This window comes from Pleurodeles waltl, chromosome 2_2, assembly GCF_031143425.1.
Source record: "Pleurodeles waltl isolate 20211129_DDA chromosome 2_2, aPleWal1.hap1.20221129, whole genome shotgun sequence".
Classification (NCBI taxonomy): Eukaryota; Metazoa; Chordata; class Amphibia; order Caudata; family Salamandridae; genus Pleurodeles; species Pleurodeles waltl.
In genome coordinates, this window is record NC_090439.1 from 937992919 (window position 1) to 938008773 (window position 15855).

The window sequence follows — 15855 nt, forward strand, 5'->3', positions numbered from 1 at the left end:
CGCGGTGTGGTCGAACCACCGCGGTCATGGATGTCCAACTGCCACATTATGACTGTGGCGGAGCTGCCACGGTCTGACCGCCGACACCGCCAGGTTGCCGCTAGTCGACAGCCTGGCGGTTTCGGCGGTTGTAGTCTGCCAGGGTGGCACTGCATGCACCACCTCCCTGGGAATTACGACTCCCTAATCTGCCAGCCTTTTCATGGGGGTTGGGATGCCATAGAAAGGCTGGTGGAATGGGGTGTTAGGGCCCCCTCGGGGTCCCTGCACTGCCAATGCCATTGGCATGGGCAGTGCAGCCCCATCATGCTTTACACTGCCCGAATTACGGGCAGTGGAAAGCGAGGCGGGTGCTGCTCACCCGCCGCACTGCCACATTTCCACCAGCTCGATTAGGAATCGGCGTCAATGTAAAGGCCCTGTTTCCTGCTAGGCTGGTGGGCAAAAAACTGTTTCAGCCTGCCGGCCCAGCTGGAAACTTGTTATAGGGTCGCTGGTGTTCTGGCCACACTGGCGGGCAGATGGCGGTACTCGTAATGAGTGCTTTCATCTCAATAGCATGTAGTTACATGTAACTTGTAAACTGTGTAAGTCCAAGTAAAAATTGTGCTTGTGGTTCTCATCCAACGACGGGTGGGAGCATGGAGAAGTGCATATCTACTCTTGCTTGTGTGTATGGTGACAAAAAAAAAAATCAAGTAAACTGAAGAGGTGGTAGACCATGTATTACCTAACTCAATTCAAAGGGAGTTTTGGGAAGAAACAGAATAGCATACACTCTGGCAGGCGTGACAAAAGCTCTTCATTGTGCTTCAAGTAGTCACGCTGGCATGGGACACAGAAGCAACACAAACTTGTGTCCACTTTATGCAAACCTAAATGAATTATCCTGCTGGCGCAGGAGCATTGCTAATCAGAAAAACACAAGGGTCTGTGCAGCAGCCATCAAAGCCTGAAAAGAACCAGCAAAACATACGCTTAACCTGGATTATAATAAAACAGATTCACCTTGCAGAAGATAAAAGGATGCTGACATTTCAGCCAAGGAGCAACTTACATCGCGCGGGGCAGGAAAAAACAGTGTACTGTGTTGAAAACAGTTTCCAAGCTGAGCCGGACTTTCTACTGTTTCCGACTTGCTACTGTTTTGTAGGGCTCTCTCCTGTGACAAAGTGATGGGTGAATGCATGGGCTAGGGGGTGGGTACAAAAATGCACATCCATAATGTGACCCCTGGGTTAGAACTAGGACAATGGGGAAAGTGTTGACCATCTTCTGAGATGCAGGCTTGTAATGAATGAAATACTGGGGCTGGTGTACTTCGAATGAGAGTGACTAAATTCCTCAAAAGTAGGGGGTGACCCCAAGTTGCCAGTAATAACACAGTTGGTCCTTTCTTGCTTACTCTGTGGTCTCTGTAAATACAGATACAAGTGGGCTGGCATACATCTTGAAGCACACAGATATGCATTAACTTTAGATAAATGTGGAACCCAGATTAATGCAAGCTAAGTGATGCCTGAATGAATGTAAGGCTGTGCAGATTAGCACTTGGTGCACAACAACCAAGACAAGGCTGGGGTTGGGTGAAGACAGAAAACAGTTAAGAAAATGAATGTACAAACCCTATAGGAAAAAGAAAGTTTCCAGTCAGACAATTACAAGAAACAGAGAATCACTCCAAGTTACAAGGAAAATACAAGCACAAATCAATGTCAAAAAATAAAACAATTGTTCAGATACGTACAATGTAACATTTTATCAACTTGATAGTACAACTTACTGATCAAAACAGTACAAAAGCTCATCTGAAATAGAAATTATACATTGTTGTGAGTTCCCTATTGTAGGAAAGTTCTCCTTTTTGCCCTGGTCACCCCCAAACTTTTTGGACAGGTATTGGTGGTTACTGACTTGTGCTCTGCCCTGGGTACTGCTTACCAGTCCCAGGGCCAGTGCTCTGTGTAAAGTGGATATGCAAATTAGGCTAATTATAATTGGCAAAATTAACCTATCTATAAGTCCCTAGTATATGGTAGGGCACGGAGGTTTAGGGACCCCAGCATAGGTAGTGCCCTCATAGGTGCACTGCTGAGGTGCCCAGTGCCATTTTAAAAGCAGGCCTGCCTTGCTGGCTGCTTTTAAATTAAAGTTACATGCAAATTCAACTTTGGAATTAAAAGTAGTTCCAAAGTCTTAAACTACCTTATTGTTACATATAAGTCACCCTAAGATGCACCCTATGTGCCCCTAGGGCTGGGTGCCATGTAAATATAAGCAGGGACCTTATAAAAATAGTTTTATAAGCCCTGGTGAGGAAATACAGACAAATTTGTTTTTCCCTCATTGTAGTGAATGGCCTCCATAGGCTAGAATGGGGAGACTTTATTTTAATTTTAAAGATCTCCTTAAGTAACAGATACCAGAAGTTTGGTATCAAATTAATTGTTTTAATAAATCCCACAACTTCCAGTTGTTGGTTTTAATATAACTTGTTCAGGTAAAGAGTTTTAAACTTTACCTGAAAAGTTGCCAACTTCAGCCCTGCAATGTTTTTGCTGCTGTCCTCTGATTGGCCAGCCTCTGGCAGCCTGGCCAGGCTGCCTTAATGAGGTGTGAAATGGCCTGGCTCAGCACAAAGAGATGTGCCTGGGGGAGGAGATCTCCCCTCAGCAGATGGTGAAGCAGGAAGGGGGAGGGCTGCCAAACTGGTCTTCAAAGGCAGAGAAGGACATTTGGAGCAACCCAGCAACAACCTCACATCCTGCAAACCAAGACAATTAGGTGCCCCCTTGATTAGATAAGGAGAGGGCAGGAGAAGGCTGTGTTTAGGATTTTTAGCCACACCAGTGGGTGGGCTCACCCAGATGTAACCTCCAAAAATCACTTCCAGCCATGATGGATTTTTGAGGAATGTTGCTCCCTGGGACTGATTTTTGCCACACTTCCCAGGAAGTGGTCATCACAGGGGGAAGGACCTTGCCCCTGATTGGAGAACCAGGACCCCTTTGTTTTTCACCCAGGCACAAGGATAACACTGGCAGACCTGCATCCACACCTCAGATCCCCATCAGATTCCAACAAGGAAGAAGTACAGGAGAAGAAGGACTGCCCTGCTGGACCCCTGGCCTGCACTCTGAATGACTGCACCAGCTGCACACTTGGGCTTCACCACAAGAAGGACCTTGCCTGGCTTCAACTGTTTCAAGGAGGGACTCCCTGTTTGCTACAGGTGGAAACTTGCTAACCAGAGTCCCCTGCACCAACTCCTGCAGAAACTAACCAGCTGACCACTGTCCAGTGGCCAAAAAGGAGGTTGCGCCAGGTGCATTCTGGGGGTTGTAGTCCACACCCCCAAGGAGCATCTCAGAGCTTCTGGAACCTTGGGGTGAGCTATGGACCCCAAACGAACCTTAAAAGAACATCTGGAAGAAGATCCAGAAGTTTGGAGAACTTTGGATAACTTTAGGAAAAAAGCTCTATAGAGGGACCGATCCGCCGCGGCAACTCTAGCCGGCTTGCCTCAACCGTGACCCGGCCTGACTTGCAGGTTCGTCCCGGTGAAGAAAATCTGCAAAAAAAAGACTATGTCTGAACGTTGAAAGTTGACCGGGACCTCCTAGCTAGCGTATCCGAGTAGGGCTCCAAGGACGTCAGATCAAGATCCATGTTCGCCCCGGTTGAAGGATTTTCACCTCGAAAAAACAATTAAGTCCGGAGGTAAAAATCTCCACTGAGGGCTCCTGCGACGCGTATCCGAGGAAGAGTTCCTGGAGGTCGGATTGGACTGGCAGGTTCGTCCTGCTGAAGACAATCTTCAGAAAAATGACTAAGTCCTAAGGTGAACTTTTGACCGAGGCCACCCGCGTGCTGTAGCCGAGCCGGGCTCAATCGCGGTCGCCTTAAACTTTGACTTTGCCCCAGTCAAGGTGCGACCAGATTACCAGATTGGCGCTTTTTGTTTCTATGCGCTAGAAAGCAATAATTCTGTAAAAATTAATATCTCTGGTTCCCCTTATCCGATTTTATTCGTTTTAGTGTCATTTTAAAGCTAAAATCATTTCCTATATTTATAAAATTGATTTTGGATTTTTAAACTGTTTCCTGTCTTTTATTTAATTACTGTTTTGTGATATTTGAATGCTTTATGCTTTGTCTCCTAAATTAAGCCTTGTCGCTCTTTGCCAAGCTACCAAGGGTTGAGCTGGGTTTAATTTACTGAGACCTAACTGGACCTAAGTGGAGGTTAGTGGCCTATTGCTAAGTGTAGGTACTTACCTGCCCTTACCAATAACCCATTTCCCAACACCTATATGGTTCAGATTATAGACACAAATATGCATTTGAATACCACATCGGATTCAAGTAAAAGTCACAGCAAATCAATACATATGTACCCTTGTCTATGAGCACAGTGCAAAACTGAAAGATATATAATTTTAAGTCAGGTAATGGGATATCCTCTGTGTTATTACCTGTGTACACAGGAATCTGCTTACCTCAAATCTTGGACCACATTTCTTCCAAATAATTAGGCCTGTCACAAGCTGGGCCATATAGTTCAATCAACCTGACCTCCATCCTATTTAAGACAGTGGGGATTGGCAGCTCTGTTATTTATCTGTTCTATAAAAAGAACTGACCACCATATATCATCTGCTATGTGATTGTACTCTGTGACATGTTCTACCAGTGGAGCACCGCACACTCTGCATCTATATCTTGATCTATTTTGTAGTATGCATGACTTCACTGACTGCGTTGTTTGTCTTATATATGCTAGTGTGCATGGGCATCTGACACAATACTCCACATTTTTAGTGTTGCAGTTCGAGAATTTCAGTTGCTGGTGTGCTTTCCCATGTAAGGCAATCATCTTAGTTTCACTGGTGAATTGACATGCTGTACAGTTCTTGCACTTGTAATTTCCACTGAATGGAGGCAATTCAAGCATTTCTTTAAGGCTTTGCTTTTTTTTCAGTTGGAAAAGCTGCTTTGAATAAATGGTCACACAGATTACTGCTCTTTTAAAATGAAAACAATGGTTTCAGGATCTCTAGCAGAGTCAAGAGTTTCAGTTCCTTTCAATTATACCTCTAAACTTGTGAGATGTGATGACGCATGTCGGGGTGGTATCCTTTTGAAAAGTTTTGGGCACAAACAGTGTTTCACTCAGTGTAACAATGCCCACTTAGGTGCTGCTTTTGCAAGCTTTTTCGGTATCCTCAGCTAAACAGTCTGCCACATTTTCAAAGTACTCATCCCTGTTGGTGACATTTCTCCGAATGTGAAGGAATTGCCAGTAATGTCATTTCTTTCAGAGTCCAGTGCTGAAAAATGCAGCAAGGTCTTCCGGTCAGTAGGCTTGGTCAGTAGGCTTTGTTAATAGGCTAACGTCTATACTTCATTTCCCATTATCCACAAATCTAGGAAATTGTTTTTCTTGGTGTTGTAGGTCATATTAAACTTTAAATTGGGTGTTCACTGATTGAGTCACTCAGGGAAAGCTATCAGTCTGGATTTTTTGCCTTTCCTTATCATGAATGTATTGTCGATATCTTGAAAGCACCGTATAATGTTTGTTCTAAAAGGTTTTGTGTTGTTATATTTCTTTTTAAAATAATGTGTGACCAGATTCGCTGCTTCTGGTGTGAATCTGCACCCCATTGCCACTCCTTTGATCTGCAAGTATACATTTTCCTTACAAATAAAGAACTTGTTTTTGAGACAAAGCTTTGCTAGAGCTACAAAAAAGTCAGTTGGAATGTTATTTGGTGGGAGCCTAGTCTCCATGGTTGCACTAATCATTTTCATTGCCTCATCCTGTGGGGTATTGGCTTCTATATCGTATCCTACCAAATATTGCTTCTGTTCATTGAAGGGTGACCCTTTTACTTTATTGATGACATTCATAAAATCCCAAACATATGCTTCTGTATTAATCACAGAGAGGTTGTGGAAAGCATCTACACATTGCGCAAGTGGTTCTAATATGGATCCGCATGCAGAAATAATCGGTCTCCCAGGGAGCTTAACCAGGACTTTGTGAGCTTTAGGGAGTACATATATGAGAGCATTCTGCACTCACAGTTGTTTAGAAATTCAAATTCTTTCTTAGAAATCCACCCTTTTTCAAATGCCTCCATAGTGAGCTCTTTGTTTTTCCTGTGGAGATACACGGTGTGGTTCTCCTTAGTCAGCCGTTAGTGGGCTTGTTATTGAATTTGCACATAACGTCTTGTTGATATTTGATTTTGCCCCATGCCACTATTACACCCTCTTGATTAGTAGAGCTCTGATTTCTGCTTTGGTACAATTTTGTCAGAAAAAATTGGTCTTTTGTTATTAGGCTGATCTATTTCCCGTAGCACAGAATCTTAAAAGATTAGTACGTATGGGGCAATGCTGTTCTTTTCTGGGCAAAAAGTAGGCTTATGCCTCAAACCACTGTGTTGGAAAATGGATTATTGGTAAGGGCAGGTAAGTACCTACACTTAGCAAAATGCCACCAACCTCTACTTAGGTCCAGTTAGGTCTCAGTAAAATAAACCTGGCTCAACCCTTGGTAGCTTGGCAACGACCGACAAGGCTTAACTTAGAAGACAAAGCGTAAAGCATTCAAGTATCATAAAACAGTAATTAAATAGATAACAGGAAACAGTCTAAAAATCCAGAATCATTTTATAACAATAGATCATACTTTTATCTTTAAAATGACACCAAAACAAATAAAATTGGATAAGGGGAACCAGAGATATGAATTTTTAAAGAATTAATGCTTTCTAGCGAAAAGAAGCAACTAGCGCTCAAAGAGTTAAAAAAAAGATCACACTGGAAAGGAACAAAGTCCAGAGTTCAGGCCACCCACAAGATAACACTCTCACACTTACTTTCAGAAGTGTTTCTTGATTCAGGAAAGTGATCCACAGCACCAGCCAAGGGTTCAGAGGCTCTGGTTTGTCTCCTTGGGGCTGGGACTACAACTCCCACAATGCACCTCTTCAACGTATGGCGTTGCTCCACACATCTCCAAACTTCTGGATCTTCTTCCAGAGGTCCTTTTTGGATCCTTGAAGTATCCACAACTTGATCCAAGGTTCCAGAAGCTCTGAGTTGCTCCTTGGGAGTTGGAACTACAATTCCCAGAATGCACCTGGTCAGAATCCTCAAATGGCCACTGGACGCTGGTCAACTGGGCTCTGCTTGCAGGACTTGATGCAGGGGACACTGGGCAGCTCCTTTGTACCTGTAGCAAACACGGAGTGCCTTCTTGAAGCAGTAGAAGACAGGTAAAGTCCTTTTAGTGGTGAAGCCCAAGTGTGCAGCTGATGCAGTCCTCCAGAGTGCAGTGTCCAGGTACAGGTCAGGGCTCCAGCAGGGCAGTCCTTCTTCTCCTGTAGTTCTTACTTATTGGAATCTGATAGGGATCTGAGGTGTGGGTGCAGGTCTGCCAGTTTTATCCCTGCTCCTGGGTGAAAAACAGGGGGATCCTTGTTCTCCAATCAGGGGCAAGGTCCTTCCCCCTGTGATGACCACTTCCTGGGAACTGTTGCAAAAATCAATCCTAATGGCTGAAAGTGATTTTTGGAGGTTACATCTGGCTGAGCCCACCCACTGGTGTGGCTAAAAATCCTAAACACACCTCTCTCCTGCCCTCTCCTAATCTAATCAGGGGGGCACCTAATTGTCTGGGTTTGCAGGATGTGAGGGTGTTGCTAGGTACTCCAAATGTCCTTCTCTGCCTTTGAAGACCAGTTTGGCAGCCCTCCCCCTTCCTGCTTTACCATCTGCTGAGGGGACATCTCCTCCCCCAGGCACATCTCTTTGTGCTGAGCCAGGCCACTTCACACCTCATCAAGGCAGCCTGGCCAGGCTGCCAGAGGTGGGCAAATCAGAGAACAGCAGCAAAAACACTGCAACTTTTCAGGTAAAGTTTAAAACTCTTTACCTGAACACGTTATATTAAATCCAACAACTGGAGGTTGTGGGATTTATTATAACAATGAATTTGATACCAAACGTCTGGTATCTCTTACTTAAGGAGATTTTTAAAATTAAAATAAAGTCTCCCCATTCTAGCCTATGGAGGCCATTCACTACAATGAGGGGGAAACGTATTTGGCTGTTTTACCTCACCAGGGCTTATAAAACTATTTTATAAGGTCCCAGCTTATGGTTACATGGCACCTAGCCCTAGAGACACATGGGGCACACCCTAGGGGTGACCTATATGTAAAAATAAGGTAGTTTAAGACTTTGGAACTGCTTTTAATTCCAAAGTTGAATTTGCATGCAACTTTAGTTTAAAAGCAGCCAGCAAGGCAGGCCTGCCTTTAAAATGACACTGGGCACCTCAGCAGTGCACCTATGGGTTCACTACCTATGCTAGGGTCCCTAAACCTACATGCCCTACCATATACTAGGGACTGATAGGTAGGCTGACTTAGCCAATTATGATTAGGCTCATTTGCATACAGTTTTTACACAGAGCACAGACCATGGGACTGGTTAGCAGCACCCAGGGCACCATCAGAGTTAGGAAAACACCAGCAAAAAGTGGAAAATGGGGGCAAAAAGTTAGGGGGCCTCTGCAATCATCCCTGTTCTCTTACACACTGCTATTCTCCTCTGTTGTGTTGGCGTTCCCTGAGAAAAATACTTTCGATCTGATTTTGTGTAGAAATTGTAATACTTCTGTTTTAGTCTCTACAGGGTCCTGAACTTTGAGAGGTAGAAAAGATAGACATTTACTTTGTACTTGGTTCTCCACTGCAGTTAGGGGGTAAGAAGACAAATTGTAAATACGAATGAGATCTTTAGAGCTGGTCATAGGTCAATCTAGTGCCTGTCTGTTCTTCTCCTGCTGTGCAGTTCGCCCTGTTCCTGATACTGACCTCTCCCTCCCCCACCTCTCCCTCTGCGGCTATCTCTGCCAGAAAAGGTTGGGACCCTGTGTGTTGGAAATTAGAGGCAAGGGGACCTGATGTGTCATGTTTGGAATGTGATGAAGTGTTAAAAATGTTATAAACTTTATATGTGATCTAGTTTGAAATTGTAGATTCAAACTACTTTGGTTGTTATATTTATAAAACCCCTCTTTTAGATAAACATTAACATTTTCAATTTTAAAGTTTTTAATGTTCCTGGAGACTTTAGTCGTTTTTTGATAAAACTGTGTGGATTTTAAAGTCGTCAATGATTCTTTCAACAGCTGCAGTAATTGCTTTGTGTCTTGAATGGTTGTGTTGCTGGCTATCTCCCTTTCTAATGCTTTGATCTCTTTTAATTCTGTTTCGCTAAGGTGTAAAGCAGTTTCTGTAGATAGTGCAATCCAATCTTGAAAATGCTTTATGCCAACCCTGCTGAATTGTGGCAAACATGTTGTATCAAAAATAAAAATCACAGGTATGTTATTAACCTGTAACCCAAGTGGGATTGTGCAATTTTTGAGGTGTTCTAGTTGTACTGGTGCTTGAAGTTGTGTTCTTATATAATATAACCTTTCTATTTTAGCAAACTTTTACCGTACTGGGGATGTCTGGCCCCCACTCAACAAAGAGGGGTGTTCTAATAATCTTGATATTTAAGTATCTATGAAACTGAGCATATTGGGGTCTGACATGTCGGTTGCCTCCTCAAACAGATATACAGATCCCTCACTCTTTGCTTTCACCACTCTGGTCCATCCTAGTTTTATGTATCAATTAGTCTTGTAGAGCTATTAGAAACTAACTGGAATATAACTTGCATTTTGCTTTATTTGTACTGATCATTAATATGTTTTTAATTATAATCAACTAAAACTGTTAGTATACATGAGACCCTAGTTCTCTGCCTCACTGGCTCCTATGTCTAACAGAACAGGCCTTTTTGTTACACCCAAGAAGGTGAAGAACCCACTCTATTGTATTAGTTATAGACTTATTTTTACTTTATGTCAACATTAGGATTTTGGCCAAGGTATTAGCATCCACATTACACAATGTGTTTCCTCTCTAGCTTCCCAGAGGGTATTCATAATGGAGCAATTTCCTAGGAACCATTAGAGAAGGTTAGCCAGTCCTTTGTAGCTGTTTCTCTTTATGCACAGAAAGTATACAGATATGAACTGTGGGGCTATTGTCTTTGAATTTAGCTTGGGAGAAATTTAAATTATGTTGGTGCAATTTGTGTAATTTGGGGAACTACGTTACGTAATTCTGCACCATTTGCCTTAAACATTTATCACAATATCCTCTAAAGTTTATTGAGATTGCATGTGAAAAACAAAATGTGAGTGGCTCTAGTTTGCAGTGCTTTTTTAAATGTATCCTCATTCAAAACATTGGGGTGTGAATGCATTTCATGCTAAAATACACCACAAAGTGACAGATTTACACTTTCGATAACTATGCATAGTTTCACATAATTTTGCCAACATTTTGTGTATTTACCTGAAAGCCAGTTAGTCATATGCTGCACACCTCTACTTTGAATGCATGACAGGTTGGGCATAGGTCGGGACTTCATCCCCAATGTCAAGTGAAAAAGAGAGGTTTTTTCTCCTGACTAAAAGGAGTCAGAAATATGAAACACTGTTGCTCTTGTTGCCTTTCCTCTCCTTTCTTGTGCTTGAGATCCTATCTGCAGTGACCTAGGCATCCGCAGATACCATGTCTGTGGTCAATCAAAGTATTTTTCTTTTTGCTGATAATATCTCACTGGATGTTGCTTCACTGATCCTTATGCCCTGTGTTAGAAGCTTTCTAGTTATAGGGTTTAGGGTGAATTGGAGATGGTTTGAAGTAAAGTCCATATCTTTAACAACTATGAGAGCCAGTATATCTGTGTTTAGCATAAAATAGGAGTGGAAAGGACAGATGTATTAGTTAATAGAGGACTGTAAAAGGACGGTCAAGGGCAATTTGTACTCTCATGGCTAAGGCAATATTGTACCATAATATTGAGTACATGCTATAAATATTATGGGATAAAAATAGAGACTATCAAGATTAGCATCTATAGGTATGTAGAGGATTACTGTACTTAACTCCATTGTTATGAACCTTGCTGATATATATATATATATATATATATATATATATATATATATATATATATATATATAAAACATGTTGAATTAAGAATACAGCATCTATACTTACCCATATAAAGTAACCTTATTTATATTTTTGCCAACAATTATTTATTTTGCTATGAAATTTATGTAGTGCTACATTCTTGTTTCGATTTTCTGACATACAACCGAATAAGATGCAAAATGGATTTACTAGATGGTCTCACCTTCACCTCTGCTTATGGGACCAAGTCCAGGTGAGCAAAATGCATTTGGCCCCGGGTATAAGTATGCATTTGGAATGCTCCCATTCCTGGCCCATAAGTCCATGTGATCCCTAATCGAAGCTGATTACATGGGAGCACTGCAGCTGAGATTGAAATGATGTAAATTGCATGTGCATACTAAATATGAAGGACGTTATCCACCAAAGATGCCATCTTCTGATTGATTCATTATTTCCACAACTGACCAGCTTTATGAACAAAACTGCACATTCTCCTTTATGGAATGGTATAAAGAGAGCAATATTATACTATGACCATAGCAGTCAATACTCTATAGGCAAAAAGCATTGCTGTCCACAATAAATGATCCTTTACTGAATTTTGTTTTACCAATTGAAAAGTGGTCAACAAGAAACTAAAAAGGACCAGTGGCTTCACAGGTCAGCCACACTATGGTGGAATGTGAAGTTGACAGTCAGCATCTTTGCCTTCTATTGGGAGAGCTTTGTATCTGAAAGGATCATGTGGATAGGCCAATCACTCTCAGAAGTGATGCTCAGATACATCTGGACCCTTTGTTCTGAAGGAGAGGTAATGTGATTATTATATATCCAGGGAGTTGCCTGGGTCTGGCCCCTTTCACACTTCCAGACCCCTGTGTGCTATACTATATTTAAGAATGACAACAATACAACTTATAGTTGATCTTTTTTCAAAACCAGTTGAGTCTGCCTTGACGACATTTTGGAAGTAAGTGAGACAACTTAACATCTTTGAGGACTGATCATCTTTATGTTCACCCAGTGATGAATCCCTCAAGAAAACACTTTAAAAGTCATCAGATTCACTGTGACTGGTATTGGCCCTTATTATTATTTATAGAGTTGGGCTTCTACATCATTTGAACTGCAAGAGTTGCAAACAAACTGGATGTGATCTTATTCACATCTTATGGAATTGTTCTAATAGTTTGTGTTTTGTTGACCACCAGTGTTTTTTATATCTCCCTGATGATCCACCTGGGCGTACTCAACAATACATTTTGAATGATTGGCATGCCCAATCATAGAAAAAGATGACTATCAAGTCCCTTGGTTGTTTCCAAAATCAGAGTGTTACACCAATGGAGGAAGTCTACTGTCCATACAGTAGGACTCTGGTTGGCTGAGTTGTGAATAGTTGAGTTCTGGAACCGCATGAGTTATAAGGTGCATAGTATGTTTAACTGGTCATTGAAACCTGGCACCCAGCGCCTTCTTCTGTTGTCACTATGCATTGACTCCTGGCTTGTTTGTCTATTTCATATGGCTATTGTATGTAAAATATTTATTTTCAGATTTTCTGCCTTTTTGGCCTTCTGGCAATGTCAACAGCTTCCAGAACCAGACAGACCCTGGAACGATGTAAGGCATATATTACTATATGTCACTCAATCATGCAGCATGCTATTCAGATCTATGTGGCGGGTATGCTTCACCCTGAGAACTCTTCTCTTCTCTTCTCTTTTCTATTTTACATTGATACTACCATCTATGTACACTTCTCTCTTCTCCTTCCTCCTGCTCTCCATTTAGGGCCAAATCATATTTTGATGTTTTCTAATTTGAGTTCTGTGATACACCAATTAGAGAATTGTATTGAGTGTGACTATCCTGTATTGTGTGACTCTTATGTTCTGTGTAACACCGGTATTAGTCTGAACCTTTCTCCTGCACTCTTGTTGTTCTCTTCCCCATTGTAATAAAGAATTTTTGCAAACATTACATTCCATGCTCATACTCACTTTAATGACCATCATTCAATGGGCACACATTAAGAGCCTGATTATGAGTCTGGCCATCCAAAGACCGTCAGTCTTGCAGTGGCTGTCGGACCACCACAGCTATAGCGGTCCGACCGCCACATTACTAGGTAGGCGTGCAGACCCACCAACCTATTGCAGTCCCTGACAGGATCTCAGATCCCAAAGGGCTTACAGCAAACTCAGCACCGCCCTGCTTCATTACAACGTTGTTCTCCACCACCCTATTCATGGTGGTTCCACCATCATGAAAAGGCTAACAGAGTAAGTGCACCGGGCCCCTGCTCTGCCCATGCCCATGGCAGTGCAGAGGACTCCCTGACCAGTATCCTGGAAATATGTGCTGTTTGCTGTGAAGACAGTGCACATTTCAAGGCTGCTAGTGCAACCTGTGTGCGGCAGCATTGTCACCGGCTCTATTATGAGCCGGCGGCAATGCTATTGCACTTTTCTCACTGGGCTCACCTGCGGAAGTCTTGTTTTCTGCTGGTCATCCCAGTGGTGAAGTCATAATGGGGCCGGTGAAGAGGTCACCAGCACAGCAGTGACCACCCCATCAGGAGTTTGGCAGATGGGTGTTTCCATCCGCCAAACTCCTAATCACCCCCTAGTATTATTAGGGACACACATGATGTGTCTATGTGCCACTTATGTGCTGGGTTCTCATTGTCAGCTGCTTTTTCACCTGAATTTGTAGAGATTTGTACAAGAATTTACCTGGCATCAGCAGGACGTTTTAAAAATTTAGAAGTTGTCAAAATTTCTAGTATCCTATATATTCCATTTCCTCCATGCATAGTGTGGCAGATGTTCTGCCATATTCTAGATGGTGGAATTTAATGACTGAGAATCTACCATGGTATGGTCATTTGGCCAAATAAATGGCAGAGACAGTGGCGGACCCCTTAGCTTAACCACAGTGGTATTACAACTGAATTGCTTAACCCTAAACATGACAGAAATGCTACCAGAATTGCAGATTATGGTTTAATGGTGGATATTCGATAATCAATCCACCCTATGAAAGAAGTGATATTTTTATAACGACTTAATAATTACTTACAGTGCTTCTAAAAACTTGCACAAATGGCACTCACTCAAAGAGATTCCAGAAGGCAGTTGGTTGTTTTAATGCGGAGAATACCTAGAATAATGTGGCTCACTAAGTAGTTAAAAATGTCAATGAAAGAAAACAAATCTGTTAAATTTTTAAAGAAGTCGTTTTGATGTAGCTACCCCACTGGCATTGTTTTTGATTAAAAAAATATAAAAAAATATCATTAAAATTGATTCGAAGTCATTTTAAACATTACTTTCAATCTTTCACTTTTTAGGCAAAAGTTGACCAATACTTTGGTTTTCAAAAATGTAAAATTATTTTTATTGAAACTGTGATGAATATAATTTGTTAAGCCAGGCTGTGGGCTAAGGAGGCAGTATCGGACTACAGTCATATTGTCTAAAATATATTTTATGAAAGATGTCATATTTTTATCTGATAACTGAAAACATTTAAAAAATCGAAATGTGTGGTTTTGCTCCAGTTACCAAATAGCCCCTTAAATATGTCCTTGTGCGGAACTGGTTCCAGATTCATCTTTATTCTACAAATTTAGTTTATCGTATAAAACTGCAAAAAGTGAAATCTGTACTCCCAACCCAGGATATTTGGTATGACCTCCACTGTGTGTGGGGTTGAAAAGACATAGAGGGGTCAGCAATGTCTCCTCTGAGCCTTACACTTTCACTTGTACAAGGTCGGGATATCATTCAGGAATTGGCCCATGAGAAAACACAGTGGCAGCACATGCCTACATGAGTCAGAGTTGCATTGGCAAACAGACAGATAATCCTGTGGGAATGCCCCCTTTGCAAAAATACACGTTTGTCGCAAAGCATACAATTGAATTAGGCGATTCCAAGATACAAAACGTGTATGTGTACATTTTGGCACTTAAAAATGTAAATTAGGCATATCTGCAAATTAAACCCATGGATGTTTAAAATTATGCACACCATATAACTACTAATCAAGCACATAAAAATATATTTTACCTGCAATGTTTAAACGACAGAATACTCCATTTTTTACCATATGTGGCGTTCAGAAAAGCAATGAGCCATACAGGTGTCTCATTAACTGGAACATTAGGGCAACATTGACAGTTCTGTATAATCCATAGAGATAATTTTATTATACATTCTTTTTATGGTTGATTGAAATTACCTAATTTAGTCAAGATAGAACTGCACATTCTTGATTCATGGATTAGATACAAGGCCATATTTACAAAGAATTCACACAGTGCAGTAAGTAAACTTGCTGGGCCATGTTGCCTGAATGGAAGACAGCAAATCTGCTTCATATTTACTCAGAAAAGGCGCAGTTTTCCTCGTTCCCTGTGCTGGCGCACTTGTGGATGTGGTTCGCCTAGGAAGGCACCCCTGCCCTGTAGTGGAAGGGCGTCTGCATTGTAGTCAATATACTTTGTATGCAGGAAGAGGCCACTTCCTGCACAAAAACTATGCTTTAAATCATTTGTGTCTTTCTATGTGTGCTGCGAAATGCAGCACACTTGCCACTGAGCTAAAAACGTGTAGAGAGAAAAAAAAGAAATCTCATTATGCCCGCCTCGAGAAGGCAGGGAATTTCGGCAGGAACTCTGTCTATAGTTCTTTGTGGATAACAATTTGCATTGAAACTCACATATACCACCCATTGAACGCCCTTGATACAAAATAAGTTAGTTGCATTATTTTGGGTTGCAAAC